Genomic DNA, 19,744 nt, shown 5'->3' on the forward strand with positions numbered 1-19,744 from the left:
CCCAAGGAACACTTCAAACTCCAAGAGTATGGTGATTTCCTGCAAGCATGCAGCAATGCCATCCCACATGTACGAGGACTAGAAGTACTGAACAACTATCTAGAAAATCACAGGATGCTAGCTAAGCTACCTTAAGAAGTGGCTTCTAGATGGAATCGCTATGTGACTGAACATTTAGATCTAAATAAGGACTTTCCAAGTTTTGAAAAGTTCTCTTGAGTTCGTTAATAGGGAAGCACAAATAGCATGTAATCCAGTAACAGCATCTTATGCCTTAAAATCCTTAGATGAAAGGCCTGCAAGAGATACAAGACGTGCAAGAGCAACTAGCTTTGCAATCAACACAGCAGCTAAAGGTCTAGATACCTGCGAAAGCAAGTTTAAAGTCACTACTGGGTTCAGTAAAGAGACAGAACCGACAAATCCTCAGACTACCTTTAAGTGTATGTTCTGTGGAGAGAACCAGTCCATACACAAGTGCCAACAATTAAAAGAGAAGTCCTCAAATGAAAAGAAAAAATTTGTACTTGATAACCAACTGTGTTTTGGATGCTTAAGAAAAGGCCATGTTACTAAGGAGTGTAAGAAAAAGGCTACATGCAGCATTTGTAAAGGACGCCATCCTACACCACTACACGAAGAACGTCCAAAGAAGGATGAATCCTCAATACCTAAAGATGCTGAGGAAGAAAATAAAGTATCAGTATTCTCTTGCAGAGTAAGGGAAGGAGAAAGCAACGGCACATCAATGGTTGTACCAGTGTGCATTTCAAATCCTAAAAAGAGGAACAAGAAGGTATACGCCTATGCACTACTAGATGCCCAAAGCGACGTCACCTTCATTGATCAAGAAATCTGCAAGAAATTACAAGTGGCTACAGAACCAGTGAAGCTCAAGCTCACCACAATGACGGGGAGAGACACATTAGTGAACAGTCAAAAGGTTAAAGGACTGAGAGTTAGAGGACTTCATTCAAACCTCACATTAAATCTGCCTCCATCTTATACGAAAGACGATATACCTCTAGATCGAGATCGCATACCTACCTGTAAAACAGCCAATAAATGGGAGCACCTATCTATCATATCTCATGAAATGTCCCCGCTGAAGGAATTTGGTGTCGGACTGTTGATAGGCTACGATTGTCCCAAAGCTTTGGTACCACGAGAGGTAATCACAGGAGGAAAGGGTGAACCCTACGCTGTTCGAACTGATCTAGGATGGGGTGTTGTTGGAGGAAAACAGCAGATTGCAAACTCAAGACAGGTGACAGGATTGTGTCATCGAATATCTGTCCAAGAGCTACCAACTGTATGTTCAGCAAAGGTAATCAAGATCCTTGAATCTGACTTTGCAGACATAAGTTCTGAAGAGAAGAGTGTATCCCAGGAAGACATAAAGTTCGTACACACTCTAGAAAAGAGTATTCAGCAGAATCAACAAGGTTATCTTGAAATGCCCTTACCCTTCAGAGAACGACCTCATCTGCCAAATAACAGAAATCTTGCCCTAGCAAGATTGAAATGCTTGAAGAAAAAGATGGGAAGAGATCTCAAATTCAAGCAGGATTATTTGAAATTCGTGGAAGGCATCCTTGAAGAAGGACATGCAGAAAAGGTGAATAACCAACCTAAAGAAGAAGTGTGGTACATCCCACATCAAGGTGTTTACCACCCAAAGAAACCGGATAAAATTAGAGTAGTATTTGGTTGCTCAGCAAAGTATGATGGTGTTGCATTGAACGATCATCTACTAAAAGGACCAGATCTTACAAACACTCTGCCTGGAGTACTCTGTAGATTCAGAAAGTATGCCATAGCGGTCATGTGTGACGTTGAAAAAATGTTCAACCAGTTCTATGTGAAGAATGAAGATAGAGACTTCCTGAGGTTCCTATGGTGGGAGGACGGAGATACAGAGCCAGCAGAATACAGAATGAAAGTACATTTGTTTGGAGCAGCATCGTCTCCAGGTTGCGCCAAATATGGTATGAAGTACTTGGCTGATAAAAAACAGCAGTGCTTAATGTTTTTACAACCTTTACTTCTGGATCACCCATAGAAACAAGATGACATACTTGAAAGACTAGCCAGATGTTCAAAAAGGGAAAACGTCTCACTACTCCACTCAGGTTGGAACGTCCTATATAGAAGTTAGTTGTTCTACTTGAGAGTGATAAAAGACACATGGAAGTTGGGAACCTGATGGAAAATTCCCCAAATTCATGTTCACATCCTACTATAGAGAACAAGAATTATAGGTCATTTTGGTGGGAGTGTAGCTGGCCAGCTAGAACCTGTCCTAGGCATATAACCTAAATGTAGTGCACAAGTTTATATGTGAGAGAAAAAGCAGTTATTCACTGTGATTTTATGCTTGGATGTCATATAACCGTTGTATGTTGTGTTCACAGGAGCAAAAGAAAAAATATGCCTTTAAGAATCATTTATTTATATGGCAGTAAAGGTAAGCTTAATAATACAGTAGAATGTATACCAGAAAGTATAGAGTTAAGTCTTTGTGACTCGTCAGGAGTCTTGACTAATCACAGCCAGCTTCACACTCAGCAAGAGTCTTGACCAATCACAGCCAGCCTTGCATCCATTTCTGTCTGGGAAACTCCCCAGCACACTAGCTGGAAAATCATTCCACCACAGAGAGAGAACAGACATACAGATTCAGAGTCCAGTTTTAGGGAAGCAAGGGGTCAAATAGGTATTTCATACAGTTATATATATGTTTCTATTGTAAATAATGTGATTAGAATTGTATACTGAACTAGTTATGTGTTCACTTGTAGTTCCACCAAACCTATCAAACCTATCAAACACAGCAAACTCAACAAACCCACCAAACCTATCAAACCCAACAAACTCAACAAACTTTCATCAAACCAAACCAAGTTGCAAACCACAGAGTTATACCCATAGGTGTGCGCAGCCTATTGCATTAGGGTGTGCACCCCAAAGCTCAAACATATTTGCATGTGTATATACAGTATACTGATGGTGTCAGCAGAGCGGTGGACGGTGTCAGGAGGGCAGAGGACAGTGTCAGTATTTTTTTATTTTTTTTAGGAGCCCCATTAGGGAGCTTTGGTGAAATATTGGGGGTATATTTCTGTGCATTACTGCATGTTTAACGCACTATATTCCAGGGTGTTACTGCACGTTTAATGCAGCATATTTCTGTGCATTAGTGCACGTTTAAAGTAGTATATTTTGGTGTGTTATGTGCCGTTTAATGCTGTATTTTTCTGTGCATTACTGCCAGTTAAATGTAGTATTTTCCGGTACAATGTGCACCAAACAGGGTGATTAGGGTGTGCCCAGGCACACCTGGCACACCCTGTGCGCACGCCTATGGTTATACCTTTCAGAGAAACTAGAGAATGCTTTAATAACTTACAGAGCGAGAGAGTATAAATACTGAAGAAATAAATATATCCACCATTTTATGTTAAATTACAAGATTGAATATTTGAACCGCCATTTTTGTTATACTTTATTCAACACGTGTTTGTACATGGACTGTCTGCTGCAAAGCAGCAGTGTTATATATGAAGAAAATATATATGAAGTTAATAAAGAAGTTATTTTAAGCATTTGGTGTGCTTGTTAAACCTACTGCTTCCATGGAACGGCGCTAGAGGAATTTCAGAGTAATAGACAGTCTTGTTGGACTGAAAGGTCAGAGATATCACAATTCTTCTAATGCCACAGCGCATAAGGCACTTCATAGTGCTGCGCCTGCCACAATGCATCAGTGTCGTAAGGAAGAGTGCATACGTTTGCAACAGTGGGGGGGAATGAAAAAGCGTACATTAATCAAGTGGGAGAAAATAAAGATGTGTGCATCAGTGAAGTGAGTAAGACTGAATAAGTGTGCACTGGCGCAGTGCAGGAGAGTGAAGATGTGTGTGTTGGTGATGTAGGGGGAAAGTAAAGACGTGTGCCAGTGCGGTTGCAGGGTAAAGACATGTAGGTTGGTGCAGCAGGAAAGAATACAATTGTTTGTGTTGTTGCTATGACAGATAGTAAAAATTAAGCCCTAGTGTAGCACAACACCAGGTTCACATATGTGAGCTTTCATATGTTTTTCATGCAGTGTTGCGCTTCACACATAGGTCAGCATGTTCATTTCAAACGTCTCCCCTACACATGTCAAACATGACATAGATACTCTTGTATCTTTTTGAGCTTTGAGTTTTGCCTATTTTTTAACCTTGCATTTTGCTGCATTTGCCACATGTTGTCTCACTTAAAACTACTGCTCTTTTCATTAACAATGAATGACACCACAAGTGCAACACCATTTTGTTCACATACTACACTAGTGTGAATGTGGGCGGAGGGCACATAATATGAAAATAGAGGTTATTAGTACAATGTCTCTCTGATTGAAAAGTTACTTCTTTGGTTTCAATTGGGGTTTAATTACAGAAAAAAATAGGCATAAAATACAAAACATACTTTCGATCTTAAAATAATAGTCATACTACTGAAAGTGTTAACACTGCGTAGCCCCTTCTTGATTGTCTTGAGGCCTACTGTTTGATTTCCCCAAACATTTGTCCTTGCCGTACATTTATTTGCAACCACTGTAGCCCTATCTGGTTACACGTCATTACTCATTGGTATAAAAAGAAAATAAACTCAGGAAGAAATTCTAATAAGAAGCTGTCGGTCTTGCACCCCCCCCCCCCTTTCCTTGTTTCATCGGCTGTGCCTAAACATGTTTTCCATCGGCTAATAAATAGGCCCCAGAAAGTGACCGCACTCCGAGTTATAATGAGCACGAATGGAATCTGTGTTTTTCTTTTCATTCTTCCAGTCTCCAAGGCAATTTTCTGTCAGAAGCAGCATTTTCATCTGCTTTCTCTCTCAAACTCACTCTCTCACTTTGTATCATCTTCATTTTAACACGTTCCTTGCTGTCATTCCTGAGAAACTGCATGCTAATACATTTCCTGCCAGATGCAGGTTACTGCTTATTAACAGTGACGCATGGGAAATATTATTCTGCCTCAAATACAGCAGAATTCAAATTGGACCTAATACGTTTGGAATAACAATTATTTTGCGATATGCCCGCCCAACTTGGAATTAAAATATTTTTGGCGGAGTAAAAAAGGTGAATGAATAAAAAAGTGAGGCTGTTCCTAGTTAAAATTGTACGGGGATATGCTGGAGACCAAGGCTAACCAGAGGTCCGATAATGCATGTTAAATTTGAACCCCAGACACATAACTGTATACAGAGATGAAATATGTAAGAAAACTGTTTCACTTGCCAAATTATATGTATTTCTGTTCTTCGGGGTTCTCAGATGTGCTCAGCTCTGCTCCTTAACACAGCCTTATCTATCAAGGGAAGAGATCTCTCCACCCTCTTCCTGTAAGGATATTATTTCATTACATATCTTGGTGTCATCCGCAAACACCGAAATGGTACTTTTAATCCCAAACTCTATATCGTGTATAAATAGGTTAATAATTAAGGGTCCCATCAGGGCAGCCATCACAAATTTTGGGGCCCCTTACACAACTTTAGGCAGGGCTCCGTGGAGCAGAGAACCAGGGGGGGGGGGGGTTCCTCTCTCCTGCCGCGAGATGATAAGCAGGGGGGGGGGGACGTGATAACAAAAGTGTCATCTCTTCTCTTCTCTCTCCTCCCGCGAGATGATAAGCGGGACGGGGGGGGGGGGATTGGTGCTGACGAACAAGTCAAGTCTTCTCTTCTCTCTCCTGCCGCAAGTTGCTAAAGTCAGACGAGTTGCTAAAGGTGGGGGGGTCAGACGGAAAAAAAAATAAAAAACGTGGGGGGGGCCTCCTCTCTCCTGCCACGAGATGATAAGCGCGGGGGTCGTGATAACAAAAGTGTCATCTCTTCTCTTCTCTCCTGCTGCGAGTTTCTAAAGGTGGGGGGGGGGCGACCGGGCCCCTTGCAGGTGTAATGCCTGTACCCCCCTGATGGCAGCCCTGGGTCACATCGCTGAAACTTGGGGTACACCACTCATAACCTTAGACCAGTCAGAGTTTAAACCATTGACTACTCTCTGAATATATCTATTTGCAAAATGCATTTTCTAGCCTATAGACTTCAACTTACACCATAGCTTTATGTGGGGAACTGTATTAAACGCTTTTGCAAAATCCTGGTATACTATACACAGTCACAAGTTTCTGCTTACCTCCTTATAAAAATAAATCTTTTTTGTTTGACAATTTTGGTCTTTTGGGAATCCATGCTGTGTCTATTGCTTAAAAATGTTTTTCTAGCAAAAACTCTTCTATGTGGTCTTTTATTAAACGCTCAAGTATTTTACCAACTATGGAAGTCAAGCTAATGAGTCTGTACTGTAGTTGCTTAACCACTTCCGGACCGCCGCATGTACATTTACGTCGGCAGAATGGCACGGAGAGGCACATTGGTGTACCTGTACGTCCCTGCCTAGACGTGGGTCAGGGGTCCGATCGGGACCCCCCCCCCCCTACATGCGGCGGTTCCCGTGGCTTCAGGAGCGATCCGGGACGAGGGCGCGGCTATTCGTTTCTAGCCGCCCCCTCACGATCGGCTTCCCCGTGCTTCACTGTGGTGGCTACATCGATCGAGTGATCCCTTTTATAGGGAGACTTGATCGATGATGTCAGACCTACAGCCACACCCCCCTATAGTTGTAAACACACACTAGGTGAAGACTAACTCCTACAGCACCCCCTGTGGTTAACTACCAAACTGCAACTGTCATTTTCACAATAAACAATGCAATTTAAATGCATTTTTTGCTGTGAAAATGACAATGGTCCCAAAAATTTGTCAAAATTGTCCGAAGTGTCCGCCATAATGTCGCAGTCACGAAAAAAATTCGCTGATAGCCGCCATTAGTAGTAAAAAAAATAAAAATAATAAAACTATCCCCTATTTTGTAAACACTATAAATTTTGCGCAAACCAATTGATAAACGCTTATTGCGATTTTTTTTACCAAAAATAGGTAGAAGAATACGTATCGGCCTAAACTGAGGAAAAAATAAATTGTTATATATGTTTTTGGGGGATATTTATTATAGCAAAAAGTAAAAAATATTGCATTTTTTTCAAAATTGTCGCTCTATTTTTGTTTATAGCGCAAAAAATAAAAACCGCATAGGTGATCAAATACTACCAAAAGAAAGCTCTATTTGTGGGGAAAAAAGGACGCCAATTTTGTTGAAGCGACGCAGTGCCGAATTGTAAAAACCCCTTGGGTCATTTAGCAGCATATTGGTCCGGTCCTTAAGTGGTTAAAGAAATTACGTAAAGAATTTGATCCCTTTTTTAAATATAGGCACCACATTGGTTTTGTACCAATCCAATGGTACTGAGACAGTTATTAAACAGTTTCTAAAAAATAGAGATTGTTAAACACCTTCAGCCCCGGAGGATTTGGCTGCCAAATGACCAGGCCACTTGTTGCGATTCGGCATTGCGTCGCTTTAACTGACAATTGCGCAGTTGTGAGACGTGGCTCCCAAAAAAATTGACCTTTTTTTTCCCACAAATAGAACTTTCTTTTGGTGGTATTTGATCACCTCTGTGGTTTTTATTATTTGCTCTATAAACAAAAAAAGAGCGACAATTTTGAAAATAAAGCAATATTTTTTACTTTTTGCTATAATAAATATCCCCCAAAAAATATATATATATATAAAAAGATTTTGATCGTGACTGCGACATTATGGTGGACACATCGGACACTTTTGATGCTATTTTGGGACCATTCACATTTATACAGCGATCAGTGCTATAAAAAATGTACTGATTACTGTATAAATGTGAATGGCAGGCAAGGGGTTAACCACTAGGGGGCTAGGAAGGGGTTAAGTGTGTCCTAGGGAGTGATTCTAACTGTGTGGGAACTCTGCTTACTGTGACATGACAACGATCACTGCTCCCGATGAGAGGGAGCAGATGATCAGTGTCCTGTCACTAGGAAGAACGGGGAGATGCCTTGTTTACACAGGCATCCCCCTGAAAAATAGCGGGCATGTCACGAGGCTTCTAGGCGGGAAACAAGTTTTTCCGAACATGTGGGGGGTCTATAAAAACCCCTGTGGTGACCAGACCCGCTCACAGTTGTCCTGGATCGATTTGGCTGAGCTTCCATTCCCTCCCACCCTTGTATTTACATTTTGCTTGAGTTCTATGTTGTTTGAATTTTGGAATATACACTTATTTATTTAATTTAATTTTAATAAAGATTATTTAATTTTAATTTAATACCAAAAAAGGTGCCGCGGCCATTTATTACCAAAATCTGTTGTTGAGTACTTTATTAATGCATTTCGTTTATTGTTATGTGTGCGACCTACAATCCCATGTACTTTGCTGATTTAACTCCTTCCTTTTGTAAAATGACGCTGGCAGGAACCCTCCCTCGATCCGGGTGGACGTCATATGACGTCCTTTGTTCCAGCTGATCTAGGGCGCGCGCACGCCCGCGGCACCGCTCGTGACCCAGCGCGCGTACCCGGCGGCTGCGATTGCCGCCGGGCACCCGCGATTGCCGGTGATCACGGCAGGAGTGTGGATCTGTGTGTGTAAACACACAGATCCACCTCCTGTCAGAGGTGAGGAGACCAATGCTGTGTTCCCAGTACAGAGGAACACACATCGGTCTCCTCCCCTTGTGAGTCCCCTCCCCCCTACAGTTAGAACACACTTTAGGGAACATTTTAACCCCTTCAGCGCCCCCTAGTGGTTAACCCCTTCCCTGCCAGTCACATTTACACAGTAATCAGTGCATACTTATAGCACTAATCGCTGTATAAATGCGAATGGTCCCAAAAACGTGTCAAAAGTGTCCGATGTATTCGCCGCATTGCCACAGTCACAATAAAAAAATCGCAGATCGCCGCCATTACTAGTAAACAAAATAATAAAATAAAAATGCCATAAATCTATCACCTATTTTGTAGACGCTATAACTTTTGCGCAAACCAATTAATATACGATTATTGTTTTTTTTTTTTACCAAAAATATGTAGAAGAATACGTATTGGCCTAAACTGAGGAAAAAAAAAGTTATTTTTTTTTAAATTGTCATATTTATTAAATAAAAAATTTAAAATATTGTGTTTTTTTTTTTTTAATTGTCGCTCTTCTTTTGTTTATAGCGCAAAAAATAAAAAACACAGAGATGATCAAATACCACCAAACTAAAGCTCTATTTGTGGGGGGAAAAAAACATAAAGATTTAGTTTGGGTACAGTGTTGCATGACCACGCAATTGTCATTCAAAGTGCAACAGCGCTGAAAACTAAAAATTGGTCTGGGCAGGAAGGAGGTGAAAATGCCCTGTATTGAAGGGTTTAAGCCAAAAGTTCAATTGGACTTACAAAAGGACCTGAGCTGTGGAAACTGTGCCCAAAAATGACAAGTGTGGTAGACTCTCTGCAACTGGTCTTTTCCCCCATCACATTTAGATTTTAAAAAGTCCCAGGTATACACCTCATTACTGCACTTTGTGTAGCCTTAAAGGAGTTGTAAATGAAAATGTTTTTTCACCTTAATGCAATCTATGCATTAAGGTGAAAAAACATCTGTTGTTGCCGCCACCCCCCCTCCGAGCCCCGTTATACTTACCTGACCCCTCGAAAGTCCTGCGCGGTCCCGATATTCTCTTTTCCGATCAGCCTGGCCACTGATTGGCTAACGGGGATGAATTGAGAGCAGCGCAGCCATTGGCTGGCACTGCTGTCAATCACATCCAGTGACGCGGTGCGCCAAGGGGCGGGGCCAAGTGATACAGCTCGCTGTATCACGGGAGCGCGCCCGCAATTAGTGACCACCATGCGAGCTCTCGCATGACTGTGGTGACTAATTGCGGGGAGGACCAGAGACAGCCGCCGAGGGACCCCAGAAGACATGGATCGGGGGCACTCTGTGCAAAACAGACTGCAAAGTGGAGGTAAGTATAACATGTTTGTTATTTAAAAAAAAAAAAAAATCCTTTACAAACCCTTTAACAAATAAACTTGAAATTGTAAGGGGTATGGTGGGATTTTTGGTTACAAAAGAAGCGAAATTAAACCCAAAAAACAAATATTTATTATATTGCAGCTTACCAATTCTTAGATGTTATGGCTGAATTTGTTTTGGCTGAATTTGTTTGTTTAGGCTTTTTAGGCTTTCTTCTATTTCCACCTGGTAATTTGGCCAATAAGTTTGTTGTTTTTCAAAAGAACAGGCTGTCCTGCAAATGTATCAGTTATAGGGATGACAGACCATTTACCACTGACAGGGGTGCTTAAAATGATCAGTTTTTTTTTTATTTATGTAAAACCTTTATTCCAAAAAGAAAATTTTATTTATTTATTTTTGCTGTAGCTGCTTATAAAGTATTATCTGGAGTTCAGCTTCAATCTGATAGTGTATCTAAATCTACTAGTACATCTAACTCTCCCCTCCCCCCCCCAGACTGACAATGCTGCTGTCCAAATGTGACCCCTGTGCTCCTTCATCCAGAGTGGGGGCATTCTAATACAGGAGGTGTGTTACTGGCAAGATCACCAGGTAAAAACAGAGGGGAAAATAAAATAAAACAAATAATACGAATGCAACCACCACATCTGATGACTGGTAAGCTGCAATATATTACATTTTTGTTTTGGGTTTAATACACTTTAAGCATAAAAAAAAAAAATGTTTGTATCCCTCACAAAGCAAGCAATTGCTTCCAAAACAAATGTAACACTTTAAAAAGGAAAACAGCAAAGTTAAAGGAGTTGTAAAGGATTTTTTTTTTGCTGAAATGACTGTTTACAGGGTATAGAGACATAATAGTTAACTGATTACTTTTAAAAATGATTAAAAATAGATAAAAATCAATCATATAATGTACCTACAGTTTCAGTTTCGTTTTTGCAAGAGCCAATACAGGGCAGTGATGGTTTGTAAAACAAAATGGATTGGTGTTGAGGGGTTTAAGACACACAGTAATCACACCTTGATTAGTGACCACAGAGAGAAAGCTCCCATGACTTTTTTCATCAGGAAACAGACTGTTCAGTAGACATGTGCAATTCATTTTGTTTATAATTCTTTTTTTTTACGAAAATTCGTTAATTACTGATTTTCGTATTTATGAATTTTTTATTTACGAATTTTCGGACTTCCGAAAATTTTGAATTTACGAATTTACCAATTTTCGTATTTCCGAAAATTCGAATTAACGAATTTTCGTATTTTCGAAAATTCATATTTACAAATTTACGAAAAAATTTCGAAGTTCCGAATTTTTGAATTTTCGAATTATTCCATTTTCGAATTTTTCCATTTTCAAATTTTTCAAGTTTCGAATTTCGAAAATTGAAAAATTCGAAATTCGAAAATTTAAAAAATCTAAAATTGAAAAAAATGTTTCAAATTTCGAATTTTTCAATTTTCGAATTTCAAATTTTTCAATTCGAAAATAGAAAAAAATCGAAAATTGAAAAATTTCGAATTTTTCAATTTTCGAATTTCGAATTTTTCAATTTTTTTTTCGTATTTCCGAATTTTCGTATTTCCGAATATTTTCGTATTTCCGAATTTATCGTATTTCGAAATTTCGAAAATTGAAAAATTTGAAAATCGAAAATTCAAAAATTCAAACATTCAAAAATTCGAAAATTCAAAAATTCGAAAATTGAAAAATTCGAAATTCAACAATTGAAAAATTCGAAAACTGAAAAATTCGAAAACTGAAAAATTCGAAAACTGAAAAATTCGAAATAAGAAATTTTGAAAATACAAAATTTCGAAATTTCGAAAATTGAAAAATTCGAAATTTCGAAATTTCGAAAAATTCGAAATTCGAAATTTCGAAAAATTCGAAATTCGAAATTTCGAAAAATTCGAAATTCGAAATTTCGAAAATTGAAAAATTCGAAATGTCAAAAGTTCGAAATTTCGAAAATTGAAAAATTCGAAATTCGAAAATTCGTAAATTTCCGAATTTCCGAAAATTATTTTTTTCGTTTCATTCGTTTTTTTCGTTTCATTTGTTTTTTTCGTTTCATTCGTTTTTTCCGTTTTTTGCTTTTTCGGAAATCCGAAAATTTCCAGAATTTACGGAAAAAGCAAAAAAACAAAAACATTTTTTTTTCGAAATTTACGAATTTCCCAAAAAATAAAAAAAACGAATGAAACAAAAACGGAAACAAAGAATTTTTCGAATTTCCTGAATTTACGAATTTACGAAAAAAAAAAACGAAAATAACATAAACGAAAAAAACTATTTTTTTGGCAGTGCACATGTCTACTGTTCAGAACAGAGAAGGATTACAGCAACATCAGAGCAAAAACGAACAATGAGGACATGAAACCAGGACTGCTGTAAGGTAAAGGAAGCTATTTAGCTAAAAAAAAATGTCCTTTAGTGACCCTAATAGACACGTTGATATTGAGCAAGATATTATCTGCTGTAGTGATTTTTAATGCCCCCTCTCTCCCCAGCATTGTTTGGAATCTCACTACACTTGTTATCAGTACAGATACCTTCCACTTCACGCTTCCCCTGGTAATAGCTTTGTTTGGGTGATTACCAAATTTCTTACATTTTCAAGAACTGGAAAACAGGAAATAAAGCAGTTGGATACACTTTGGAAAGCTTTAATGCTCATAAGTGACCACTATTAGGGGCCCCACCAATCCATGCGCCCGGCCCCCTAATCTACATGCAGGGTTCCGGATTCATGGATTTCTATGGATTTTTTGTCAATGGTGTGCAGTGGCGGGCTCGAGTGATGGTGGAGGGTTAGTGTGGGGTGTCAGGCTGGAGGGGGGATCTGTGGTCAGGTCTGTCTTCTGTCCCCCCCACCAATGGAGCACCAGCCAACCACTGTAAGTGACCATTACTAACAGATAACCACTGCATTAAAATACATTTAATATACAGTCATACTTAGTCCAGAAATTGTTCATATTGAATTAACAAAATTATTTCAGATTTTCATTATGAAACGTTTATCAGATCGGTGTAAAAAGGGGGAACTATTGGAACCAAAGCAACTTAAACTTTATTACTTCAAATAGGCAAAGGTTTTCTCCTGTTGTTATATTTGTCATCCATACAGCATACTAATAAAATCACAGGGGGCCAGGGGCGGACTGACAACTCATGGGGCCCCCGGGCAACAGGAGATTATGGGGCCCCCGGGCAATAGGAGATTATGGGGCCCCCGGGCAATAGGAGATTATAGGGCCCCCGGGCAATAGGAGATTATGGGGCCCCCAGGCACAGTATACACACACTTACAGAATGCATACATAGTATACACATACACAGTATATACACACACAGAATATACACACACACACTAAAAAGGTATCGGAGAGGTGGGGCAGTTATAATCTTGGTATTTTTAGACCAAACGGATGTAGGTAAGGGACATTTCAGGGACAAATGTAAAAGAAAAACACAGATTTGTATATGTTGTCCCTGGTTTTACTGAGGCTGGCAACCCTGATGGGGCCCTTTAGTGGCACGGGGCCCTCTGGCAGTGCCCAAATGCCCGAATGGTCAGTCCACCCCTGCAGGGGGCAATCATTTTTATTTTCTAAAATGGTCAGTCTGACACAGTGATGATGTACTGTGTGCAAAATAAAATATTCCATAGAAACCATCCAGACCCCTGCTTACCATGGTCAGATCTGGTTGCCATGTACATTGCATATCAAAATTACCTTACTGAATAAATCCTCAAAGATCAAATGTAATAATTGTCAGCAATCCTGCTTATCCTTGTAGAACATATCAGTATATATACTTAAAACAAATAGTTGCATGTATTGCTTTGTACACTGGTCCAAATCATTTGGTGGAGGTGCTATTATGTTGTGGGGTTCTTTTTCAAGGGTTGGGCTTGGCCCCTTAGTTCCAGTGAAGGGAACTCTTAAGGCGTCAGCATACCAAGACATTTTGCACAATTTCCTGCTCCTAACTTTATGGGGATGGCCCCTTGCTGTTCCAACATGACTGTGCACCAGTGCACAAAGCAAGGTCCATAAAGACATGGATGAGCGAGTTTGGGGTGGAGGAACTTGACTGGCCTGCACAAAGTCCTTACCTCAACCCGATAGAAAACCTTTGGGATGAAGTAAAGTGGAGGCTGTAAGTCAGGCCTTCTCGTCCACATCCGTGTCTGACCTCATAAATGCGCTTCTAGAAGACTGGTCAAACATTCCCATAGACACACTCCTAAACCTTGTGGACAGCCTTCCCAGAAGAGTTGAAGCTGTTATAACTGAAAAGGGTGGGCCAACTCAATATTGAAACCTACAGACTAAGACTGGGATGCCATTAGTACAGACGGTCGTTTTTTGTGATGAAAAAAAACCGACGTTTTAAAAAATGTCATTTAAAATGATCGTGTGTGGGCAAAACGTAGTTTTATGTCTTCAAAAAAACGACAAAAAATAAATTCGAACATGCTTGAATTTTTTGTGTCGTTTTTCAAAACGTCGTTTTTGGTTTCACAGAAATTGACCGTGTGTAGCAAAAAACGATGTTTAAAACAACGTTTTTAAACCCGCGCATGCCCAAAAGCTAGTTATGAAGCGAGCTTCAATGGAAAAAAGTGGTGAAACGTAACCTCGCTTTGCTAGAGCATTGTGAAAAAACGATGGTGTGTAGGCAACAGAAAGAGAATTTCTGTGCAATTTTGTGCTCTCTTTGGGGTTTATTTACTAAAGACAAATAGACTGTGTACTTTGCAGAGTGTAGTTGCACTCTTAGTAAAAGAGGTAAAGCTTCAATTTGCAAATAGTACCCAATCATGTGCAAGGAAAATAAAACAACATTTTTGCCTGCATATGATTGGATGATGGATCATTTACTAAGCTCTGGAGCAATTGCACTTTGCAAAGTGCACAGTCTATTTGCCTTTAGTAAATCAACACTTTTGTTTCTTGTATTTTAGTCCTGTACATAATACATGTACATACTATGTCTGACTACATATAAAAATAATCATTTTCAGGTCAAGAAGGTGTCAATCACCCCATTTTAATAAATTGTATATAATTTTATTTAAACATAATTGGACTAACGGTCAAGCTCACCTGATGATAGATGTTTATTAATTATCCTGCCATGTTTTGGGTGCCTCAAAACTGGACCTGAAATAAGGGCAGTCATCTCGAACCAGTCTGCCCAAGGCATTTTTGTCCACACAGCCGCCGCTCACTGGATATTTTCTCTTTTTCAGACCATTCTCTGTAAACCCTAGAGATGGTTGTGTGTGAAAATTCCAGTAGATCTGCAGTTTTTGAAATACTCAGAACAGCCTGCCTGGCACCAACAACCATGTCATATTCAAAGTCACTTAAATCCCCTTTCTCCCCATCATTACCATGTCTAGATGCCTAAATTAGTTGCTGCCTTGTGATTGGCTGATTAGCAATTTGCATTAACAAGCAATTGGACTAATGTACCTAATAAGGTAGCTAGTGAGTGTATATTACAGAAATTTCTGTCCACACAACCCTGAAAGAGGTTCTAACTCTATCCAAAATCTAAAGAAAAGCCCAACCGTATGTAAACACATTCCAGGTACATCAAAATTAAAGGTGTTCATTGTCTTTGTTTTTTTTTTTTATTATTCTAAATGAGCCACAGCCTTATTAAAAAGTCTATCACCTGCCAGCAGTCACAGGGCGGGACCCTTGCGTTCTATGGGGAATTGATGATCTTATTGCAGGGGTCTGACATGCCCCCTTATGAGTCAGATCTGTAGATTTGCAATCATCAAAGCTCACTCTTCATGCTAAACCACCATATTAGCCTTTTCTTGCGCATGAGCAGGGAAGTCTGCACTTTTCAGAAGCATAGTAAACTCAGGGTTTTGCCAGGACCGGAAGCCATGTGACACATCTGTGCAAACGCAGAATCCAGGAGGGGTGTCATGGGAGTGTAAACAGAATTCTCACATAGAAAGTAAAGTTCATTAAATTAAAAAATTAAATACAATTAATATCCAAATTTGAGAGAAGAAGGGGAAAGGAGGCAGGGTAAAATGAAAGTTCATTTAGGGTGAAGGTCCACTTTAAACAACCCTGCCTTTTTTCTGCACTGGATCAACGAAGGTCACTACAGCACATAGAGGACAATTGTTTTCTATGTGCCCCATTCACATTGCACTGCAGTCAACTATCCCCAAAATAACAGCATCCCACATGCTAATACTGAGTGAAGTGCTGTGTAAGCGATCCCTACATTATATCAAAAAACTAAGTTTTTGTTTATGTAGCACCCTCTACCTTAGGTAGGTGCTAAGTGTAAGGGTTTTTGTGTAAGCTGCCAGCGCAGGTAAATTTAAGCAGGCCTATGCTGCGAGCTATGCCTCTTTGTTTGGATCTGGGGGCAGAGAAGTGGTTTAGTGTAGCAGTAGGTGACTGACATGTACTTTAGCTCTTGGGCTCCTGTTTCCAGGGAGAATGTTCTGAAAAAGGGGGCAGGGCAGAGAGCTGGAGTGACATGGGGTACATGTGAGGAGCTCTGACCAATCCCCAACTAGGATTGGCAGGGGGTAGGTCTCTTACATATACCAATGATCAGCCTGCTGGGGGGGGGGGGTTTGTCGGCTGGTGAACTGAAGGATGGAGTGTTAGGGCTCTTTCACACGGGCGGCCCGTTCAGGTCCGCCTGCCAGTTTTTTAGGCGGACCTGAACGGGCGCTCAGTGCTCCTCTATGGAGCCGCGGATGTCAACAGTGACATGCCCGCTGACATCCGACCCGCTCCGATTGGCCAAAGTGTGAAGGAGGAAAAACTTTTCCATCCGTCTGGCAGATCGGGTGAACACGGACAGATGGTCCGTGTTCATCCGATCCCCCATAGGGGAGAGCGGAGAAAAGACAGGGCGGTTCCTGCACAGTGTGCGGGGACCACCCTGTCATCCGCCGGCTCAGCGGGGGTTCACGGGCGGAACATTACTGATCCGCCCCATGTGAAAGGGGCCTTAGACTGTCGTGTCTGAGGTAACTTCCATCTGGGGGGGGGTGTACCTCAGGTGGAGGAGCCCGGGAGTTGGGAGGGAGCCTCTCCTTACACGGTCATGGAGAGGTGTCCTGGAACAGGAGCTGGAAGAGACAGTTGGTCCGCACATCCGGAGTAAGTCCTTCAGGGAAGATCCAGAGCAGGTGTCAGTGAGGGAAAGCACAGTGGAGAGATCTGGAAGAGGCATGCCAGGGGAGCTGGATGTAGAGCCAGAGGGAGAGACTGTGGAGTTTGTGTCAAATCGATGCAGACAGGAGGGCAGACATGATTTACAAGTCGGACTTGCTGGGATCACTAGTTCTTTACCATTTAATCTTCTCAAGTAAACGGTTGCTGGCATAAAGGGGTACTGCAGGTGCCGGCCTACAAAGGGTTATCAAGTTAATTAACTGGGACTTATTCAGAGTGAGGCCTAGTCATATTCTGATGGTGTGACAGGATTACTAAGACTGTGACAGGGTCAGCCATCTTGTCCTTTTTGAGAAGTGCGACAAAGTTACTATATTCTTCAAAAGTACCAATTTATCCTATGGGCATCCCATGTCCCTTTCCCGAACCAAGTTCAATCCTCTAATAAAATAACAAAAACAAGCAAGAGACTGTTCATTGACTGAAAGAGTGTGTCTAATGGATGTCTGGCAGAAGGGTGTAATGTGTGGATGCTGTAACTAGTAGCAACCAACTGCTACATGTATTTATTTATTTTTGATAGGGTAGGAAAGAGTTAGAACCTCAGTCAAGTTTTTATTGCAGTCTGTGTCCCCACAGAGTGGATTTACTTTGTCTCTAAGTCCTGATGATTATTGTTCTCAGGACTGGAATTATCTAAAATGTTAAACTGTCACCAGAACAAAAGTAGAGGGGAAATCTTCCAATGGAAACACTTGTTTCAGTGACAACTGTCTTGTAGGCATTACCTTAACGTTGGAGAGCTTTCCTCCTATTTGCTGTAATGTGTCTACAGGACAGGAGGTGAAGGGGAATCTCCCCAATAAAATTGTAAAAACTAACTAACTACTGTTTTTGAAAAAAATAATAATATGTTTTTCAACACTTTGGATGAAATAGCAGTGAAAACTGACTGAACTGACTAAAACTGACTGAATCATTGAATCAAGAGATTAAAACATATTTATTAATAAGAACAGAACTATTTGCCGCTGTAGAAACAGACCCTTTTATTTAACATACTCTGAGCAATACTGTATTATCAGTTACTTCTTTATTTCTCTCGAATGTTGGCACAGTTCATCCTGAGACTTCATGACTAGTTGATTCATGGATCTTGTCTAGTTTCTCCATCACACTTAATCTCTAGGGAGCATGTGCCCATAATGAGTTCTGTCAGGATTACAGGGGCTCCCTTTCCCTTTTTTTTCCCACAGATGATTTTACTGTCACTGTGAAATGATAGGTTACCCTGTGTATGTGTATATATATATATATATATATATATATATATATATATATATATATATATATATATACACTATATTGTCAAAAGTATTGGGATGCCTGCCTTTACACGCACATGAACTTTAGTGCCATTCCAGTCTTAGTCCAAAGGATTCAATATTAAGTTGGCCCACCCTTTGCAGCTATAACAGCTTCAACTCTTCTGGGAAGGCTGTCCACAAGGTTTAGGAGTGTGTCTAAGGGAATGTTTGACCATTCTTCCAAAAGCGCATTTATGAGGTCAGGCACTGTTGCTGGATGAGAGGGCCTGGCTCATAGTCTCCGCTCTTTTCATCCCAAAGGTGTTATGTTGGGTTGAGGTCATGACTTTGTGCATGCCAGTCAAGTTTCTCCACCCCAAACTCGCTCATCCATGTCTTTATGGACCTTGCTTTGTGCACTGGTGCCCAGTCCTGTTGGAACAGGAAGGAGTCACCCCTAAACTGTTCCCACAAAGTTGAGAGCAGGAAATTGTCCAAAATGTCTTGGTATGCTGACACCTTTCCTTTACTGGAACTCAGGGGCCAAGCCCAACCCCTGAAAAACAACCCCCCTCCTCCCTATGATTTGGACCAGTGCACAAATCAAGGTCCATAAAGATGAGTCACTTTGGGGTGGAGGAACTTGATTGGCCTCAAACATGACTGACCTCAACCCGATAGAACACCTTTAGAGATGAATTAGAGTGGAGACTGTGAGCCAGGCCTTCTTGTCTAACATCAGTACCTATGGAGGGGGAGGCTCTCATGGACTTAAATGGTACCATAGAATTACAGCAAAGAACAGTCACAGGTGAAATTGTATACATTTTAATACAAAAATACTACAATACAAAAATGATTTAAAAAAAGGCAACTCGTGTAATCAAAAAATATATATCTTACAGCGCTCGCAATAGTGCAAAACGTCCCCGATGATGTTATCTGCGATGAAATGCGTTGCGTGGGGTCTAGGGAGTGGAGTCATCACACAATATAAGGGATCGTATGAGCAGGGGCAAACCAGAACAGCCCATAGGAATGCCGAAGTTACTCTGCATTTGTGCTGTGTTGCCATTTGTTGTCCCTGTTATCTTGTAAGTGCATTGGTTTTATTTTCAATAAATATTTTAAAAGAGGTTTTACGCTATGGAAGCGCTTCCTCTTGTTGTTTTTGAGTGGCATTGTATTCCAAAGGGTCAGCTAGAGAGTGACCTTTATTATTTTATTTTTATTATTTTTAAATCAGTAATCGCACAGTTTTTCAGTGTATGTCCACAAACAGCGTAG

The sequence above is a fragment of the Rana temporaria genome, chromosome 2 (assembly GCF_905171775.1).
Source record: "Rana temporaria chromosome 2, aRanTem1.1, whole genome shotgun sequence".
In the NCBI taxonomy this organism is placed as follows: domain Eukaryota; kingdom Metazoa; phylum Chordata; class Amphibia; order Anura; family Ranidae; genus Rana; species Rana temporaria.